This window comes from Cynocephalus volans, chromosome 3 (genome assembly GCF_027409185.1).
Source record: "Cynocephalus volans isolate mCynVol1 chromosome 3, mCynVol1.pri, whole genome shotgun sequence".
Lineage (NCBI taxonomy): Eukaryota > Metazoa > Chordata > Mammalia > Dermoptera > Cynocephalidae > Cynocephalus > Cynocephalus volans.
Window position 1 is genome coordinate 105,909,800 of NC_084462.1, and position 22,414 is coordinate 105,932,213.

Sequence of the window (22,414 nt, forward strand, 5' to 3'; positions counted from 1 at the left end):
TTTCTGTTTGCTTGTCATATCAACTTCAAGTAATTGTGGTTGTTATATCCTCTCCCCCCCCCCGTTGTGTGTGTGTGTGTGTGTGTGTGTGTGTGTGTGTGTGTGTGTGAATTTACATATTAATTTTTAGCTCCCACCAATAAGGGAGAACATGTGGTATTTCTCTTTCTGTGCCTGACTTGTTTCACTTAATATAATTCTCTCAAGGTCCATCCATGTTGTTGCAAATGGCAGTATTTCATTCTTTTTTATAGCTGAGTAGTATTCCATTGTGTAGATGTACCACATTTTCCGTATCCACTCATCTGATGATGGACATTTGAGCTGGTTCCAACTCTTGGCTATTGTAAAGAGTGCTGCGATGAACATTGGGGAACAGGTATACCTTCGACTTGATGATTTCCATTCCTCTGGGTATATTCCCAACAGTGGAATAGCTGGGTCGTATGGTAGATCTATCTGCAGTTGTTTGAGGAACCTCCATACCATTTTCCATAGAGGCTGCACCATTTTGCAGTCCCACCAACAATGTATGAGAGTTCCTTTTTCTCCGCAACCTCGCCAACATTTATCGTTCAGAGTCTTTTGGATTTTAGCCATCCTAACTGAGGTTAGGTGGTATCTCAGTGTGGTTTTGATTTGCATTTCCCGGATGCTGAGTGATGTTGAGCATTTTTTCATATGTCTGTTGGCCATTTGTATATCTTCCTTAGAGAAATGCCTGCTTAGCTCTTTTGCCCATCTTTTAATTGGGTTGCTTGTTTTCTTCTTGTAAAGTTGTTTGAGTTCCTTGTATATTCTGGATATTAATCCTTTGTCAGATGTATATTTTGCAAATATTTTCTCCCACTCTGTTGGTTGTCTTTTAACTCTGTTAATTGTTTCTTTTGCTGTGCAGAAGCTTTTTAGTTTGATATAATCCCATTTGTTTATTTTTCCTTTGGTTGCCCGTGCTTTTGGGGTCGTGTTCATGAAGTCTGTGTCCAGTCCTATTTCCTGAAGTGTTTCTCCTGTTTTCTTTAAGAAGTTTTATTGTTTCAGGGTGTATATTTAAATCCTTAATCCATTTTGAGTTGATTTTAGTATATGGTGAGAGGTATGGATCTACTTTCATTCTCCTGCATATGGATATCCAGTTCTCCCAGCACCATTTGCTGAAGAGGCAGTCCCTTCCCCAGTGAATAGGCTTGGTGCCTTTGTCAAAGATCAGATGGCAGTAAGTGTGTGGGTTGATTTCTGGATTCTCTATTCTATTCCATTGGTCAGTGTGTCTGTTTTTATGCCAGTACCATACTGTTTTGGTTATTAGAGGTTGGTGGTATAGCTTAAAGTCCGGTAGTGTTATGCCTCCAGCTTTATTTTTTTTGCTCAGCATTGCTTTGGCTATGCGTGGTCTTTTATTGTTCCATATAAATGAATGGATAGTTTTTTCCATTTCTGAGAAAAATGTCTTTGGAATTTTGATGGGGATTGCATTGAATTTGTATATCACTTTGGGTAGTATGGACATTTTCACTATGTTGATTCTTCCAATCCAAGAGCATGGAATATCTTTCCATCTTCTTGTATCCTCTCTAATTTCTCTCAGCAGTGGTTTGTAGTTCTCATTATAGAGATTTTTCACCTCCTTGGTTAACTCAATTCCTAAGTATTTTATTTTTTTTGGTGGCTATTGTAAATGGGCAGGCTTTCTTGATTTCTCCTTCTGCATGTTCACTATTGGAGAAAAGAAATGCTACTGATTTTTGTGTGTTGATTTTGTATCCTGCTACTGTGCTGAAATCATTTATCAATTCCAAAGGTTTTTTTGTAGAGGTTTTAGGCTGTTCGATATATAGGATCATGTCATCTGCAAACAGGGACAGTTTGACTTCATCTTTTCCAATCTGGATGCCCTTTATTTCCTTCTCTTCTCTGATTGCTCTGGCTAGTACTTCCAACACTATGTTGAATAGGAGTGGTGAGAGTGGGCATCCTTGTCTAGTTCCTGTTCTTCAAGGAAAAGCTTTCAGCTTTTCCCCATTCAGGATGATATTGGCAGTGGGTTTGTCATATATGGCTTTAATTATGTTGAGATACTTTCCCTCTATACCTAACTTATAGAGGGTCTTTGTCAAGAATGAGTGCTGAACTTTATCAAATGCTTTTTCAGCATCTATAGAGATGCTCATATGGTCCTTGTGTTTGAGTTTATTAATATGGTGTATCACATTTATTGATTTGCGTATGTTGAACTAACCTTGCATCCCTAGAATGAATCCCACTTGATCGTGATGAATAATTTTTCGTATGTGTTGCTGTATTCTGTTTGCTAGTATTTTAGTGAGGATTTTTGCATCTATATTCATCAAGGATATCGGCCTGTAGTTTTCTTTTTTGGTTATATCTTTACCTGGTTTTGGTATCAGGATGATGTTTGCTTCATAGAATGAGTTTGGGAGATTTGCGTCCGTTTCAATCTTTTGGAATAGTTTGTAAAGAATCGGTGTCAATTCCTCTTTGAATGTTTGGTAAAATTCTGCTGTGAATCCATCTGGTCCTGGGCTTTTCTTTGTTGGGAGCCTTCTGATAACAGCTTCAATCTCCTTTATTGTTATTGGTCTGTTCAGATTTTCTACGTCTTCATGGCTCAGTTTTGGGAGCTTGTGTGTGTCCAGAAATTTATCCATTTCCTCCAGATTTTCAAATTTGTTGGCATATATTTGTTTATAGTAGTCTCGAATGATTCCTTGTATTTCAGATGAATGAGTTGTAATATCATCTTTTTCATTTCTAATTTTTGTTATTTGAATCTTCTCTCTTCTTTTTTTTTTGTTAGCCATGCTAATGGTTTGTCAATTTTATTTATCTTTTCAAAAAACCAACTTTTTGATTCGTTGATCTTTTGAATTGTTTTTTGGTTTTCAATTTCATTTAGTTCTGCTCTGATCTTAATGATTTCTTTCCATCTGCTAACTTTAGGTTTGGATTGTTCTTGTTTTTCTAGTTCTTTAAGGTGAAGTGTTAGGTTGTTCACTTGCCATCTTTCCATTCTTCTGAAGTGAGCGTTTAATGCAATGAATTTCCCCCTCAATACTGCTTTTGCAGTATCCCACAGGTTTTGGTATGATGTATCATTGTTTTCATTAGTTTCAATAAATTTTTTGATTTCCTGCTTGATTTCTTCTTGGACCCATATGTCATTGAGTAGAATGCTGTTTAATTTCCATGTGTTTGTATAGTTTCCAGAGTTATGTTTGTTATTAATTTCTAGTTTTAATCCATTGTGGTCTGAGAAGATACATGGGATAATTCCAATTTTTTTGAATTTATTGAGACTTGATTTGTGACCTAATATGTGATCTATCCTGGAGAATGATCCATGTGCTGATGAGAAGAATGAATATTCTGAGGTTGTTGGGTGGAATGTTCTGTAGATATCTGCCAATTCCAATTGGTCTAGAGTCTTGTTTAGATCTTGTGTTTCTCTACTGATTCTTTGCCTAGATGATCTGTCTAATATTGACAGTGGGGTGTTCAGGTCCCCTGCTATTATGGTATTAGTGTCTATTTCCTTCTTTAGGTCTAATAGAGTTTGTTTTATAAATCTGGCTGCTCCAACATTGGGTGCGTACATATTTATGATTGTTATGTCTTCTTGATGGATCAGTCCTTTTATCATTAAGTAGTGTCCCTCATTGTCTTTTTATGGTTTTTAGTTTAAAGTCTATTTTGTCAGATATAAGAATAGCTACTCCAGCTCGTTTTTCTTTTTTGTTTGCATGGTAAATCTTTTTCCATCCTTTCACTCTTAGTCTGTGTGAATCTTTATGGGTGAGGTGGGTCTCTTGTAGGCAGCATATAGTTGGGTCCTCCTTTTTGATCCAGTCAGCGAATCTGTGTCTTTTGATTGGGGAATTTTAGCCTTTTACATTAAGAGTTGTTATTGAAAGGTGTTGATTTTTTCCTAGCATTTTGTTGGTTGTTTGGTTGTCTTAGGTGTCTTTTGTTCCTTGCTTTCTGATTTACTGTTTGGTTTCTGTGTTTGTTGGTTCCTTAGGTTGTAGATAGCGTTTTTGTTTGCTTGTTTTCTCTTCATGAATGCTATTTTTATTATACTAGTGGGTTTTGATTTTTCTTGGGTTTTTAGTGCACTGGTAGTTATTTTTCAGGAACCAAACCCAATACTCCCTTGAGGATTTCTTGTAAGGGTGGTCGTATGGTAGTGAACTCCCGCAGTTTTTGTTTGTCTGAGAAATATACTATTTGCCCTTCATTTTGGAAGGATAGCCTTGCAGGGTAAAGTATTCTTGGCTGGCAATCTTTGTCTTTTAGTATTTTGAAAATATCATCCCATTCCTTTCTAGCTTTTAGGGTTTGTGATGAAAAGTCTGATGTTAGCCTGATTGGTGCTCCCTTATAGGTGGTTTGACGCTTCTCTCTTGCAGCTTTTAAGATTCTCTCTTTGTCTCTGAGTTTTGCCAATTTGACTATGACATGTCTTGGAGAAGGCCTTTTTGGGTTGAATACGTTTGGAGATCGTTGAGCTTCCTGGATCTGAAGATCTGTGACTTTTCCTATACCTGGGAAGTTTTCTGCCACTATTTTGTTGAGTATGTTTTCAATGCAATTTCCATTTTCCTCCCCTTCTGGAATACCCATGACTCGGATATTTGAGCGCTTAAGGTTGTCTGATATCTCTCTCAGATTTTCTTCAATGTCCTTGATTCTTTTTTCTTTCTTTTTGTCTGCTTGTGTTATATCAAACAGCCCATCTTCAAGTTCAGAGGTTCTCTCTTCAACTTCCACAAGCCTGCTGGTTAAACTCTCCGTTGTGTTTTTTATTTCGCTGAATAACTTCTTCAGTTCAGCAAGTTCTGCTACATTTTTTTTCAGGGCATTGATTTCTTTGTACATTTCCTCTTTCAGATCCTGTATACTTTTCCTCATTTCATCATGATGTCTAGCTGTGTTTTCTTTATCTCATTCAGTTTCCTTTGAATTATCACTCGGAATTCCTTGTCAGTCATTTCAAGGGCTTCTTGTTCTATAGGATCTAGAGTTTGAGATTTATTAACTTTTGGTGGTGTACTTTCTTGATTTTTTGTATTTCTGGTATCTTTTTTTTGATGTTTATTCATTGTGGCAGGGGTTTTCACAGTCCACCGGTTTGAGACTAATGAATAACTAGGATGTTGCTGTGGTTGCCAATTTCGTATGGCTACCTCCGTGGCTGCTCAGTTGGCCTCTAGTGCCTTGTGTGTGTGGTTGCCTCGGGTCTTGGGCTTCTCCGGGGAGCCACCTTTCTGGTCAGCTTGGACTCTGCTGGGCTGGTGGATCACATACCACAGGGTGTGTGATCTCTGTTGAGCTTTCACTTCCTGTGCAGGACTTCTTCCTGTTCTGTGTGCTCTGGCCCAGGCTGTTGGATCGTGCAGTGGTGACCCCACCGGGTGTGTGGTTTCTGTCGAGTCTCTGCCTCCCTGGCCGCACGTCTGCCCACTCTGTGCGCACTGTGCTGGGCTGGGGCGTGTCTTCTGCACCCCTCGTCTATCAGCTGGGCCTTCAAGACCCTGCTAGGCACCGCCTCGCCCAGGAAGTCTACCAGGTTTCTGCTAGGCACAGACGACCGGTCGCTCTGGCTGCCTTTGTAGCACTGTGTAGGTCTTTCTCGGGACCTGTTCACCTTTGTATCCTCCCGGTATAAACCGAGTGTAGCGCCCGCCTGCAGCCTGCTCTCCGGCAGGTTCAATCGGACCTGGGAACTCTCCTACCACACTATTCCCAACCAGAAATTCGTTAGGCTTTTTTCCAAACTGGTGGCCGCAGAGATGGTAACTGCCTCCCAGTAACAGGAAGTTTACCAGGGGCTGGAGTCTAGGGTGTGGTGGAGTGACAGTCGGCCAGCCCGTACTTCCTTGCCCTCCCAACACTGGTCGGGGACGCCCCACGCCACCAACCCACCAGAGAACCGCGGAGGGAGTGGGAAGGGAGGCCGGCCCGCAGGCTCCGGGAAGCCCTGCGCCAGGCCAAGCAAGTGGGAGGGCTCAGTGGCGGCCGAGCCTGACGGAGCTACCCGGACCTGGGAAAATGGAGGGAGCCCCGGGGCGGTGAGTGGCCTCACACCTGGCCTTTATGACCAGCATTTGAATGCTAGGGAGAGAAGCTTTAAGTAGAATACGGTGGAGCTATTTCTATAAGAGATATTGAGAGACAGAAACAAACAGTACTGTTTGGTGCTCAGGGGATAAAGGATAATAGAGTAATAAACATGTAATCTCTCCACTTCCCAGATGAAAGAAACACACCATGAAGACCTCCACTTAAACACTCTGGCACTGTTGGAGGAAAATACAACTCAGTATAGATACCATCGTTCCCATAGAGACACAGGCAGCCATGATATTGATCAGGCTCCCACAGGTGTCTTTCTGAATAGAGGGCATCATTAAGAAGGACTGAAGTAGAAGAAAAAGAGTATGAAACACACCATTTGATACACCTGATCTACTTGTCAGGGAGCATAGTGAGAGCTCCCCCAAGAATCCTACAGATGACAGATATGAGATAGGTGGGATGTTAAGGTGGTCTGGAGGTTATATAGCAGAGCAGACACTATTGATTGTCCCTAAATATCTGCAGTCCCTTTCTTCCTTTGTGTGTTGTAATAGGAACCTACAGTTTTACCTGAGCACATAGCCACCCAAAATAAAGGAGACATTTCTCAGTTTTATTTGCTAGGAAAATTGGCATGTGACTAAATTCTAGACAATGGTATGTATACAGAAAATAAGAAAAATGGGTGAAACTTCTGTGCCAGAGTCCAGCTCCACAGGATTCGTTGGACCTGAATAGGTGGTGTAGAATTGGCAAGGAAAAAAGAGAAAAGCGGACCACAAATGCCTAGTGCAAGTGTGGACAACAACCACATGAATCTTGCTCTATTTATATTTTTTACTTAATCTTTTACATAATGATTTATTTTTTAATCAAAACATTTCTTATTTCATTTCTATTGAAAAGGAAAGGTCAAAACATTCCAAGGCACTCATGCTGTGACAAAAACATCTACTCATGCATCAATAGTTCACCCCAAAGCCTGTGGCTTGTGGGCAGGAAACTATACAATAGCAGCATGCTTGGCTTTAAAACGTCAGACTTTCTAGCTTACATTTTAACCTATATTTTAAACTCCTTTTTAATCTTACTTATATTTACTGTATTTAATTTTAATAACATTGATTGGTTATGTTTAACAATTTAATATTGTTTATACTCTGCATTTATCATTCTGATTCATAATCAAAATCACAATGTTTATAACATGATTCTTATTATAATAAAATTTAACTACAAATCTCTATTAATTTTTATGTTATTGTTAAAAATTATGTATTACAAATAGATTTAAACAAAACCTGTTAATATCAAAATTTGTTTTTATTTTTCTATTATCTAACTTATTTATCTTTATAACAAAACCTTTTATTTCCCTGTCAATAGACTCCGGGAACAGCACAGGGGACAAGGTGAAAAGTTAAGTGACCCTTCTCAAGTTTATAAAAATATACTGCATCATTCTTATTATTACTGTGGAATGATATATTTTTGGTGAGTCAAATGAAACAATGAGAGTGGAGAAGGAACAAAGAAATCTGTAACTGGTTGTGATCAATTAGTTGTAAACACCACTAACAGATCAACAACAAAATTAAATCAAGTCAACCCATACTGGGAACATGCATCAAAAACACCTTTAGTACTGACAATGTACTTTAAATAAACCAATTAATTCTGATACATATTTAACATGTCCTTTGAGAAACCCCAGGGCCTTTGGAATTCCCCAAAGCCATGCCAAGCCAAAAGGTTGGGCTTTTTTAATTTTGGAAAGCCTTGTCAAGCAACAAAAGCCGAACAGACAGGAAATTCCATGGAGCTGTGCCACACATGTGGGATCCCCCTCAGCCCAGCTGAACAAGGGGTGTCGCTCCTCAGGCTCCCATGCCGTTCCCTATAGCAGGATGGCTCTCAACACTTCTGTGATGTATCCTGAAGGGAAGGGGATAAGTGAAACTTCTGGGAAGTATCTTTGAAGGGAGAGGGAATGCCCATGCTTTCCCCTCTCTTTTCTTCCTTGTGGTGGACATGATGGCTGAAGCTAGAGTTGCCATCCTGGAACCTGACATGGAGCCACATGCTGCACTCGGCCAAACAACAACATAGAAAATGCCTGCATATCTGATACCATGGAGCCCCATACCAGACCTGAATTGACTCTCCCTGGACTTTAGAAAAAGAAATATGAGAGAGAAATAAACACCTACTCTGTGTATGTCATTGATATTTGAAGTTTCTATCAAGGCCAACCCAATTCTAATTAATAGATACAGGAATTGGGAGAAGCGACAAAATCCTGTGAGATGTAGGTGGTTACTGTTAAAGTGATTGCACCAATCACTCCAGACTAGTGCTGCCCGAGAAGTTTAGGTCACCTGAGTACAGGCCTGGTGTGAATTTCTAGCGTTCCACGTAATGATATAATCATAAAAACAGAAGCACAACAGCTGAAGCAATGTTAAAGAAATTGTGAACCTCTTCTTCTAACTACTGTCTGATCCATACTCTTTACCTCAAATGGTCTGGCGTGGGAGGGCAACAACAACAACAAAATTCAAATATAAGGATCGAAAGAAAAACCCAGGTTGGGAATCACAGTTTGGGACATACTTATTTATAGCTTGTTTCTGGGCCTCGAAGACCACAAAAATTTTTGTGCTTCATTATCCTCAGATGATTCTTCTTAGTCCTGAGACTGTTACAGGCAGAATTGAGGCTCTTTGATCAGCCTTTTGCCGGTCTAAGCCCCAAGCTAAGATCCAAACTGACATTCCTAGTGCTCTGCCTCCTCCACATCAATCCCATGACTTATGACTACAGGTCTCAAGAGAGCTTCTTGAGATACCCAAAGTGCAGTCAGTTATCTATTGAATTTGTGAACTGAATAATAAAAATTTGCAAATTAAATTTAAAAGTCCAAAGAAGAGTTATAGGTTTTAATCTTTTATTTTAACCAATTTAATTCTCATTGTCAAAACCAAATAATCTTCTAAATAGGTTTTCTGGGAAAACTGTTTTGGGTGCACCAAAAAATTCACATCAACCCTTTAGTTCTTCACTTTTTGTTCTACAACAGCCTAATAACATCAGCGTGTCCATAACTGCTGCTCCACACATAGTACATAAAAAACCCTGATGATGCTAGGCCTGAAGACATCCTTGGGTCCTCTGTTTCCAGCTGAGGGCTGAGACAGTTAGAATGGTTGCTCTGGACCTTACTGACAGACCCAGGGAAACCCCTGGGGCATAGCTTGGTTGATGATCAAAGAACAGAATTGAAGCATTTAAAAAAAATAATGTAGGAGATGTGGAACATTCTGATATGTGCAGTCCATGCATGTGTTGACTTCACTCCCCTCATTATCTAAGTGGGAACAAGTACTGATTTCCTTCTTACTTCAAACGGTAATGACAAAAATCATGAGAGCAACATGTCCGGGCTTCAATAGCTTGAAATATAAAATAAGGCTGCACTTCCATTAAAAAACAAATTGTGAAGACTTCAAATGCCCATGTTCCCAGACAGGAATGTATTCTCCCTTTAATATCCTTGGGTAACTCCTGAATCTCCTGGGGTGCTGACTTCATGCATTCCCATAGGTCCTTCAAAGTCCTGCTGCTCTCTGTCCAGGAGTCATGTTCACTGAGTGGCCTATCAGAGGATGTCACAAGCCTGTCCCCACACTGGTGAAGCTGCTTTCAACATTGCCCCAGCTTTAGGGGAGAGGGCACTGCTCCTTCCCCTGTACATTTAGGTCCCAAGAGTATACCATGTCTTTCCCAAGAATATACCATGTCCTTCCCTTACAAATGATCTAGAACCCAGTTCTGATCAGGCAGAAACATCCTGAAAATTAAATTTTAAGAAAATTGAAATTGAAAAGATTTAAAAAGTATTAAAATAAGCTGAAGTTAACGATCAGGCAGAAACATCCTGAAAATTAAATTTTAAGAAAATTGAAATTGAAAAGATTTAAAAAGTATTAAAATAAGCTGAAGTTAACATCCTCGTATGAACATCTTTGTTTGCCTTTGGGAATATTTCCGAAGGAAAGAATCCTAGAAGTAAACTTAATGGATTATATGAGTAAACTTAATTGGTTATATGAGCAGTTGATTTGTGATTGTCACTAATTTGTACATTTATGTTTTGTCCACTTTCCTATAACCGTGTTATACTTCAATTTTAGTATGCTTAAAATTTTTGTCAAATCAAAGCTAAGGTGTATTTTAAAGCCTGATGTATAGACAAATTTTCTTCCAAAAGCCTTCATCAATACACACTCTAACAAATAATTTCTCTACATCCTTCTAACATTATTATTGAATATATCATATTCCATTCTAGTAGATAAAAAGTTTGGATTGATTATTAATGAGGTTAAATATCTCATATGTTTCCTAGCAATTTATTCTTTTGTGAATTTCCTATTTATATCTTTTCTATGTCTTTTATATATTTGTTAACTTTAGGAGCACTTTACATACAATGAAGATTAATCCTCCTTCTAGTGGGTGCTGCAAATATCTTTCCTATTCAGATGTTTAATTCACAAATTTTTATTTTGCTAGATTCTCTTTTATTAGCCAAGTAGAACAAAGATCAGATCACAAGGTTACAGGAAGTAAGACCAGCAGACAGATTATTTTACAAATTTATGTATGATATTTTTTGTCATACAGAGGTCTCAAAATTCATATACCAAACAAAACTACAGTTAGAAAAGAGGAATAAGTTCTCATGTTCTATTGCACAACAGGGTGACTATGGTTAACAGTTAAGTTTTGTATACTACGTAATAGCTAGAGGAGAGGCTTGTGAATGTTCTTGCCACAAAGAAATGATAAATGAGCGAGGTGATGGGTGCACTACCCATCACATCATAACAACCCTGATCAGACCATTATTGAACATACATACGAATCAAAACATCAGATTGTACCCTACGACTATGTACAATTATAATGTGTCGATTAAAATAAATAAATAAAAATTTAAAAATCTATATGCCAAGTTATAACCAATGGTTTATATCCTTTAACATTATAAATACATTTTCCTGCATTTTCTGCTTGTGCTGTCATAACACACTATTTAAAATGTTTTTAATTTCTGAAGGCCGGCCCATGGCTCATTTGGGAGAGTATGATGCTGATAACACCAAGGCCAAAGGTTCGAATCCCTATATAGGAATTGCTGGTTAGCTCACTTCAGAGAGGGTGGTGCTGACAACACCAAGTCAAGGGTTAAGATCCCCTTACCGGTCATCTTTAAAAAATAAAATAAAATAAATAAAAAATAAAAAATTTCTTATGTTTTAAATATTTAACCCATATGAAGTCTTTTTTATATGTGAGGTAGAAATCCAATTCCACTGACTTTCAAAAAATATTTTAGCTTCTGGCATGAAAGAATAGGTTGTTTCATACCAACCCCTTCCTAAAATAACTGGAAGAGCTGAACAAAAAAAATTGTTAATCCCTCTGAAGGCATCAGAGAGTGCCAAGGTAGTGATGAATTATGGGACCAACTTTCAGGAAAGGAGATGGTTGAGCCTGGCATTTAGGGTCACTTCCCCCATCTCAGGCAATGCCAATTTCAATAGTAGCATATGAGAAGCTGAAAACAGCTTCACTCAGAATCACAGGGCTGAGGAAACAAAAATCAAAATTTAAGGCCCAAGAATGAGGAGACATCTAACTCATATTAACTAAGGTTTTTAGTTAGATTGCTGGGAGCTATATTCTAGAAGTAAGAATGAACTAGAAATAGACCCGCCCTCACAAACACTAAATACCACCCTTGAAGCCCTTAAAATTCTGATCAATAAATTTAATGAGGATTGCCAGTGGTCTAAGGCCTACTTCCTGCAAGAAGCAAAAGGAAAACTTCATGGAGGAAAATACCTTTTAGAACCTCAAAGTATCATTATAATTTTTCATACACTGTACTTTACATACAATAAAAAATAATCAAATATACAAGAAGATAAGTCATGATGGAAAATCAAGAACAAAAGAAACAATGAAGAGAGATGATGTCCAGATAATGCAGAAAACAGTTATTAGACAAGAATTTTAAAGTGACCAGTGTAGTCAAATAAACAAAAGACCTGTAAGGTAGTCTAGTTCTGGTTCTACAGGATGACCTCCAGGATACCCACTCCTGTTGTATATCCCATGAATCATCTCTTGCCCTTGAGTATAGCAGGACTTGTGAATACGATGGGATAGTCACTTCATGATTATGTTACAGTTTATGAAACAGTTGACTTTGAGAAAGTGACATTATTCTTAGTGGGCCTGATCTAATTAGGTAAACTGGGCTCTACTGTAGAAAGAGATTCAAACAGTAGAAGGTATTTGATGTGATGAGATTCTCCATTTCTGATGGGCTGGCCATTTAGCTCACTTAGAAGAACACAGTGCTTATAACACTAAGTTAAAGGGTTTGGATTCCTGTACCAGCCAGCTGCTGAAAAAAAAAAGACAGAGGGGACAATGTATAGAGAACAACAGATGGCCACAGGTTGCTGAGAGTGACCCCTGGTCAACAGGCAAGTAAAAGACGAAGACCTCAGCCCTACAGCCCCAAAAAACTAGGTTGTCCCAACAACTCGGATGAGCTTGGAAGCAAATCCTTCCCCAGAACTTCCAGATGAGGATGCAGCCCAGCTGACACTTGGAGTGTGTAATACTGGGCAGACAATCTGGTTGAGTTGCACCCAAAATTCAAACCCACAGAACTGTGAGATTATAAATATGTATTATTTTAAGCTACTAAGTTTGTAGTAATCTGTTAAGCAGCAATAAAATAACTAACATAACAAGATTGAGAATTTTGGCAGGCAGTAAGAAACAATGCCAAAGAAACAGATGAAATACCAGAACTAAAAACTACAACTGAAATAAAAAACTTAATGTGTAGGTTTAAAAACAGACACAACTGAGGAAAAAAATAAGGATCTGATAAATTGCTGAAAATAAATATCCAGAACAAAGCACAGAAATACAAAAAAAAAACGAAAAATACAGAGAAAAAAATGTAAGAGACATATAGGTCATATCTAACATACATGGAATTGAAGTCCAAGAGGAAAGAAGAGAGTTAATAGAAATGAAGCAACCTGTGGAAAGTTGATGGCCAAAATATTTCTAAAACTGTATAAATACATTAAACCCTACCTTCACGAAATGCTAAGAACCACACACAAAGAAAACCACACTTCACAACATCATAGTAAAACTGATAAAAACCAACGAGAAAAATCCTTAAAACAGCCAGAGGAAAAAGGAGGCGGAAAGGCATATCACTTTCAAAGGAACAACACCTGCATAGACAATTTCTTCAATAAATTCAACAACTTATATGAAATGGCCAAATGTTTTAAAAGATACCAATTACTAAAGTAGACACAGGCAGAAATAGAAAACTGAAATAGGCCTATATCTACTACAAAAATTCATAATTTAAAATTTTCCTACAAGTAAAAACCAGATCCAGATAGCACTATAGGTAATTTCTTTCAAACATTTAAAGAATAAATAAAACAAATTCAACACAAAATCTTTCATAAAATGGAGATGGGATTAATTCTCAACTCATTTCAGGAAGTCAGGTAAACCCTAATAACAAAAAATACCAAAAACTGACAAAAATATTTTTAAGAAAGAGAAGTACATGCTAATAGCCCTCATGAACAGAGATGCGACACTTCTTAATAAAATATTAGCAAATAAAATCTAGCAATATATACAGTCATTCATTGCTTAATGATGGGAATATGTTCTGAGAAATGCATCCTTAGGCACTTTTGTCATTGTGCGAACATCAGACAGTATACTACATGGTGTAGCATGCTACACACCTAGGCTAGATGGTATTGCCTATTGCTCTTAGGCTACAAACATGTACAGAATGTTACTGTCCTGACTACTGTAGGCAATTGTAACACAATGGTCTTTGTGCATCTAAACATATCTAAACATAGAAAAGGTACAGTAAAAATATGGTATTATAATCTTATGGGACTGCTATCATATATGTCTTCCTTCATTGACCAAAACATCATAATTTGGCAGATGACTGTAATTAGGATAAGACAGCAAGACAGAATAGAGTTAATCCACAGAAGGCAAGGTTGGTTTAACATTCAAAGATAATCAACATAATCCACCCACTGACAAAATAAACAGAATAAAAGTGAAAAACAATATAACCTTCTCAAAAGGTATAGAAAAAAGCATTTGTCAAAATAAACATGCATTCATCCTATAAACAATTATCAAACTAGGAATAGAAGGAAATTTCCTCAGTCTGACAAAGGGCATCTACAAAAAACGTACAACTAATGCCCCACTAAGATTGAGATAAAGGAAAAGATGTTCATTCTTACTTCTATTCAACATCGTGCTGTAGATCTACTCTTTGCAAAACGGCATTTTAAAAAGACATAAAAATTAGGAAAAAAATAACTTTACAGATGACATAATTATTTGTGTAGAAAATCTCAGAAATCTACCCCCAAAATGGATAAGGTAAATAATAAGTAAATTTTCCTCATATTCATAAAATGACTGCCAGCCATGACAAGGACAGCGTAAATCCTTGTTTAAGTGTGGTTAGATAGAAATTGGCTTTTTTAGCCCTATCTTAGGCACAAGGAATCTCCTTTTCCAAAAGTTTTTTCCAGCCTCTTCGACATCTCATTGCCCTCAATTGGCTTAGGCGTTCCTATCCCTGAAACAATTACTAATAATGGTATGAGATTACCACGATTGGTTTAGATTAATAAGCATAGAATAGAAATGGAGACATCGATCGGTATGTTTTCTACTTCTTTTGATTTCATACCTCTTCCCCATCAAGAATTCAAACATCTTAGTGCAAGTATTGAGTCAAAGATTCTTATTATAATAATAATTATCATCTACTGAACACTTTATAGCCATTATTGGGTAGTGTTATGGTCTGAATATTGGTGTCACCCCAAAATTCATATGTTGGAATCTAATACTCAGTGTGTTAGTATTAAAAGGTATGGCCCTTTAAGAGGTGATTAGAACATGAAGGAAAAGCCCTCAAGTGAATTAGTGCCTTTATAAAGGAGGCTTGAGGGAGCCTGTTTGTCCCTTCTGCCATGTGAGGACACAGCTAGAATGTGCCATCTTTGAGGCAGAAAGCAAGCCCTCCCCAGACACTGAATCTGCTGGCACCTTGATCTTAGACTTCCCAGCCTGTACAACTCTGAGAGAGAAATTTCTGTTGTTGACCCAGTCTGAGCTATTTTGTTATAGCAGCCAGAATGGACTAAGTAATTTTCTTTCATTGTATCACCTAATTAAAAAAAAAAAGACATTATTACTCCCATTTTACAATTAAAGAAACTGCTACCAGAGAAGTTAAGTAACTTGCTAAAGGTTACACAGTAATGACAAAGGCATAAATATGTGCCTAATTCCACAGCACACTCTTTCCATTCTATGACCCATCATCCAAACCATAGAAATCAGTACCACTTAATCACCTCAGTATCCTCACTAACAAATTTACAGGCATTCTGAGAAATAATAAAATAAAACTAACCCAGAACTGGTCAAACTTACATATTCCCCTTTGTCTTTTTCTTCTTTTTCACACACTGACTATAGCTGCTTCTTCTCAGCCCAAGCTCATCATCGCCTCTCTCGCCCTCACTATGTCCCCATGTGCCTAAATTCTCTCCTCTTGCTTTCACACATTTTCCTTCCTTTTCCTCCAGTTTTGTAAAAACCTGGATAATGAGCTGAAACTGTTATGATCCTAATAACGGACAATAGCTCCTCTCGGGAAGGAAAGAAACTCTTTTGGGGAAAATACCATTATAATCTGCTCACACAGCAGATAAGATGTTCAAGCCATACACGTCACAGGAAGCTAAATAATAAATATGTGACTTAAATATTGTAGGAATCAAGGAATTTGTTTTGCACCAAAGAGGGAGGGAGGAAATAGAGGGAGAGAGTGCACAGACACAGAGAGAATAAGCCGGCATGAAGATGTGAGGTTGAGAACTCCACGGGGTGAAGGGCAGTGAACTGACGAAGGTGCGGCAGTGACATTGCAAGAAAAGAGATGTAACCAAGGCAAAGCCAAATTTTTCTCATCACAGAAATATAAACCCTCATTTACTCTTTAGCTGAGCTGGCAGAGATTTTAAAGTCCCTGTCTCAGATGGACGTAATATATCCCTGCACATTCCTGTCCCTGCACATAGTTCCCTCTTCTTCTATTCTGTCTTTCCTTACCTGTACACATGCATACATATATAATCTAATCGTATGTGGCTCTAACATCTCTCCCCTGTGGGAATGAGGGGGTGCCACAGGCCTCAATCCCGCCTCTCCTCCTTCCTCCTTCTTCCATCCCATTTTCTTCCCCCTTCCCCTCTCCCCCACCCTCCCAACTGCTCCTCAACAATATCATAGAATGTAAAAAAAAAAATAATATGAATGAAAAATTAAAAATAAAAATAAATAAAATAAAAACAATTGCTGGGTGATATGGTAGTTTTGTGCTTAACTTTTGGAGAAACTGACACACTGTTTTCCACAGTGGCTGCCCTATTTTACATTTTCAACAGCAATGAATGAGGATTCTTGTTTCTCTACATCCTTGTCAGCATTTGTTATGTCTGTCATTTATTTTAGCCATTTTAGTGAGTGTGAGTGGAATTTCATGGTAGTTTGAACTTGCCTTTCCTTCTTCTATTACTTTCTATCTCCTTACATTGATTTTTTTTTCTTAACACTTATTATCATTGATCTTTTTACATTTGTATTTATTTGTAGCCCGACTCCCCTGATTTACTGTAAATTTCATGAAGGCAGGAATTTTTTCTTCTTCTTCTCTATATACTTATCCCATAGAACACTTATTCAGCAAATTAAAAAACACACCCTCCTCATATGTTTATCTTTCCTGCTCAGCAGCCTAGAAAGATATACTTTGGTGGCTTGTCTGGGACATTGCAAAGCTTTAAGCTTCCTTAAGGTTTCATTGGAAGAAAACAGTTTATAAGTTCTCAATTTTGGTATTTGCATATGTATATGTATGCATACATATGTATGTATGTGTATGTTCATGTGCATACACACACAAACCCACACACACACCCCACAAACACACACATATCCTAGCATTTCTATATGAGGTTTAATACATCTGATTATCAAAAGGACAAAGTTCAAAACACGTGAGAAAAAAAGTAGACAAACAAATGCAATACAGGGTTGTCAAGTAAATGTTATGGTTATCAAGAAACTGAATGGCCACTGTATTGACAAAAGTCAGTACTAAATGCAGATTGATGACAAGACCTGATACATCATCACCTGAATAAATCAGACAGGGTTATTTATCTAAAGGGCACAGAATAAAGTCAGCTGAATCAGAGAAATGAAGAAATATTCCAATTCAGACAGAAGCACAAACATGTTGACTATTACATCTTCACCAGAAGGGGGCATTGATACTGAAAACTCCTATGTACGTGAGGAGACTCTATGGAAATAGAATAGTCTCTCCCAGTCCAGCCCAGCTGTCCTCATAAGGAAGTGTGAATCTGCCCAAAGCCCCTCCTTGAGGAGGTACCTCATGTGTCTAAGGGTTATGCAATGCACAAAGTATTGCAGGGTACAATTTGGTTTTCTAAGGCATCTCTCTCAGACTCTCCAAGCTAAGTATATCCTGGTCTGAGAACATTCTTGGACCCAGTACTGTGGAACTGTAACAAGGATTAATTTCCTAGTGTATTAGTCAGTTTGTGTTGCTGTAATAGAATTCCATGAGACTGGGTAATTTACAAAGAACAGAGGTTTATTTGGCTTATGATTCTGGGACAGCTGCATTTGGCATGGGCCTCAGGCTGCTTCTAGTCATAGCAGAAAGCAGCAGGCAGCTGGCGGGTACAAGCAGATCACATGGCAAGAGGAAGCAAGAGAGAGAGGAGGTGCCAGGTTCTTTTGAACAACCTGCTCTTGCAGGAACTAATAGAGTGAGAACCCACTCATTAATCCCCCCAGCCCCAGGGAGAGCATTAATCCATTCATGAGGGATCCGCCCCCATGACTCAATCACTTTCCAACACTGCCACATTGGAGATCAAATTTCCACATGAGTTTTGTAGGGGACAACACATCCAAACTCCATCACCTAGATCTTTGGAAGACCTGATAGCAAGCCCTTAGACCAGCCATAGGGCTTTTCCTGAAGAGAAGTGTCAATAGGTAGGAAATAGTTTAGAAGTCGGGCAGTCATAGAGAATGGCAGATTGACAGAAAATATACAAATTACTCTCACCATAATTTCATGTTTGTTTTTTAAATATTAGTGGTTCCTATCCATTTATGAGTGGGGAGGAGGAGTTGTCAGACTAAGCATCCAAGGAAAGCTAATGACCTTCACCTGCCTAAAAAATTTCAGACACACTCACAATTTTCATTTCAGGGGCTTCACAGGCTCCCTAACATCCTATCTACAATGCTGAGAATGAGAACTTCTCTGCCTTCAAAACAACCATATCAAAAACAACTACTATGCCAAGTCTCAATTTAATCCCGATTGCAATTAAATGAATTTCATATCTTTTTTTTTTTTTTTTTTTGGAGCTGGCCAGTATGGGGATCCAAACCCTTGACCTTGATCTTATCAGCACCACGCTCTAATGGAGTGAGCTAACCAGCCAGCCCAATTCTCATACTTTGTTTGATAGAAGATGCTGGAATATTAACAATGGTGGTAGCTAAGTACTATTATTTTAGGGGAGCAGTGGGGATTACTGTTGTGAGCTAGAACTGACCTTAGACAACCTCTGATGGCTAAAAAGAATACTTAATAGAACTAGAACAAGCCAGGCTACACATAGAGTATTCCAACTTATCTTTTAATTAATTTTCTTATAATTTATAGCAGGAGTTCACGTAGAAACAGTTAAAAATAAAATAGGAAAAGGAAGAACCAAGGCCAAAATCAAATACCTAACAAGCAAAAAATATCTTTTTTTTCCCCTCAAGTAAGATAAAGTAAGTTTCCTAAATGAACAAACACAATGGAAATGAAAGTAAAAGTCAAATGGAAGGGGAAGGGGTTTTTTGACCGGAAAACAAGAGAACAGAGATAGATTAATCCCAAACAATATCAAATCTAATTTAGGCCAAAACTAAAAATCAGACGAAAAGATTAAAAACAGGAAAATTTCCATTTTTATTAGAATCCAAATTTATAGTAACAGAAAAACCAGGCAAATAGCCAGTGTTTGTACAAAAGGTATCCCTTAGAAATGAAACATACTTATGAGAAGTAGAGTACTATTTACAAAAAAGGCAACACAAATCAAATTTAGGCAGAAGGCACAGCAGAGAATGAACAGTTCTCAGGCTGTAAGGGGCAGTGGCTAAAAATATATATATGCATTCTTCTATATTCTTCCTTTGCTTCTAAAAAATTTGAGGTCACAGACATGCAAGTAACCTTCTCAGCGTTCACCTAAATCATCAAGAAAGCGCACCTCAACCTGACTAAAAAATTTAAACACTTAACACCAGCAGTTATGCTATTCTATGCAGTTAATTTTGAGCGAAAGCAATTCTACTACTGAAACAAGCCTCTCTCCTTCCACTTAGGCTTCTATACATCAAAATACTACACTGCAGTTTTCACCTATCAGCCTCAGTTTAAAAGCCTTCGATGCCTGGGCATCCTGCCCACTGGGTAGGATTCTTCCTCCTCGGCCTGGAATCAGAGCCCTAAACCAGATAGTCCCCCTCCACCTTACCTCCCACCCTACCATTCATTTCTTCAGTTTAGCCACTTCAACTGTTAATGATTAAACATTCCTGAATTTGCATGCAGTTTCCACCTTCTGCCACATCTTCCCCACCTCTTTTCTGTAAAGTCTAAGACAAGCCTCATCAGTCCTTTTCCCATTTCCCAACCCTCTGAATTCCTGCAACAAGTACCATCATTGAACTTAGCATACGCTACTTTTCACACATTACTATATTCCTTTTTTAAAAAATTAAGCCCTCTTCCTTACAGTTCAGTGGAGAAACTTGATTCTAAACAATGACAATATAACATGAAAAGACTATAGTAGTCTTTAGCAGACATGGAGAACAGACTAATGCAACCTTGTTCTTTACCTTTTTATGCATACCTCCTATCTCCCACTTGGGCTGCACATAGTTTGTCTTATACAAATTTGTATTATGGTTTTTAGGACAATGTTCTTTTTTTTTTTTTTTTTTTTTTAAAGATGACCGGTAAGGGGATCTTAACCCTTGACTTGTTGTCAGCACCACGCTCAGCCAGTGAGCGAACCGGCCATCCGTATATGGGATCCGAACCTGGGGCCTTGGTGTTATCAGCACCGCACTCTCCCGAGTAAGCCACGGGCCGGCCCAGGACAATGTTCTATATGTGTACAAGATTAATAAGCATTTATTGATGCTGATAAAGATGACCATGATAGGGTCAAGGAAGGAAGCCTGACCTGAGTGTGTGTCTTGACATCCACCATGAGACTCAGGAGAATAGATCCATTTCACAGGTATCCTGCAGGTCTCTCTTGAGAGAAATGGTCTTATCACCAGTTTTTTTTTCAGGAGCGTTCTCTAGGATGACCTCCCAGATCTAGTTCCCTTAACTTTCTACTCATATTCTCTTGCTCTCCTAAACAGATACATTCAGTTTTGGCTGGATTGGTTGGCACTTTGAAACTAAAGACACTTGATAAACAAAATGTGGTCTATCCATGTGATGGAATATTATTTGGCCATAAAAAGGAACAAAGCACTGATACGTGCTAAAATTTGGATGAACCTTGAAAATATTATGCTAAGAAGCCAATCACAAAAATCTACATGATTCTACATGTAATCCATTAACAAGTAAGTCCAAAATAGTTAAATCTATACAGAAATTAGATTAGTGGTTGTTTGGGGTTATGGGGAAAAGGAGGCAGATGAAGTTTCCTTTTGAGGTAATGAAATGATCTAACATTAACTGTGGTGATGAATGCTTTTTATCTGTGAATATACTAAAGACCATTGAACTGTAAATTTTAAATGGGTGAATTTTATAGTATGTCAATTTTATCTCAATAAAGCTGTTTTTTAAAAAAGAAACTGAAAATAATTTGTGTCTGTGTCTTCATATAAATTAGTACGAACTTAGAAACCCACTTACTAAATCTAAAAAGCTAAAAATGCCCCTAAATATTCCACTCAAGTATCTCCAGGACTTATTTCTCAAGTGGCACCATTCTGGTTCCTCATCAATCTGAGCAAGAGAAAGATCAGGGGTAGGAAAGACAAGCACCAAACACGGCTCTCCTCTAAGCTTCAATTACCTTTCTGCCCACCTCTCACTAGAGCCCTTCCTGTCCTCTGTTCTAGTCGCACCAGTTGTGACAATGACCCATGAATGTGCCTAGTATTTTTCATAGCTCTATGCTTTGGCTCACCCTCATATAAATCCTTTTCCTTCCATCCTTCCACTAAGATCAGCTTCCTGTGAAACTTTTCCTAAACAACACAATCCTCACTGTCCACTATATATAATCAGTCCCTCATCTGGGCTCCCACAACACGTGATTTATGCCCATTTTATGCAAGCCTTAAACAACAGTTCGTGCCTTTACAAACATATCTTAAGACTGTAGGGCACTTGAGAAAAAGGAGCATTCTTATTTTCTCAGTTTAACATTTTCTTAGCTAAGAGTTTTATACAAAGAGATATTCAATAACTTGATTAAAGAGAAATGTCTGTAAGCCATCTCATTAGATGAACAAGTTATAGTTCTCTATATATCTAAAGGATGCATAATAGTACTTTCCTCTAACCAGCCTTCAGAGACAAGTAACAGATGCTAGCAGACTGCCTACAGGTCCAGGGACAATTTTCATGGTGGATGGAGGTATAAGAACTAATAAAAGGTCCCTTACCAGCCAGCGGTCAAAAAAAAAAAAGAGCTAATGAAGAGTAATGACAGGCCCTCTCCAAGATGCTTTTTCTTTGTGTTGGGCTCATGTCAGTGACCAAACAAAGGATGATTTGAAAGAGTTCTCAAAAGCTGCCTGTCCAAAATACCTCTTCCAGATTATACCAGTAACTACTGAAATGTCACCACTATTAGAGGCTCATCCAGCATTCTCTTTTCTAAAATGAGCCTGGGAGGGTAGTGTGGTTTGAAAACATGCCAGCCTGCTCAATGCACATTGATAAGCAAAGATCATGGTTCAGTGAGCCAACAAAGGGCAATGCCTGGATGCAGCA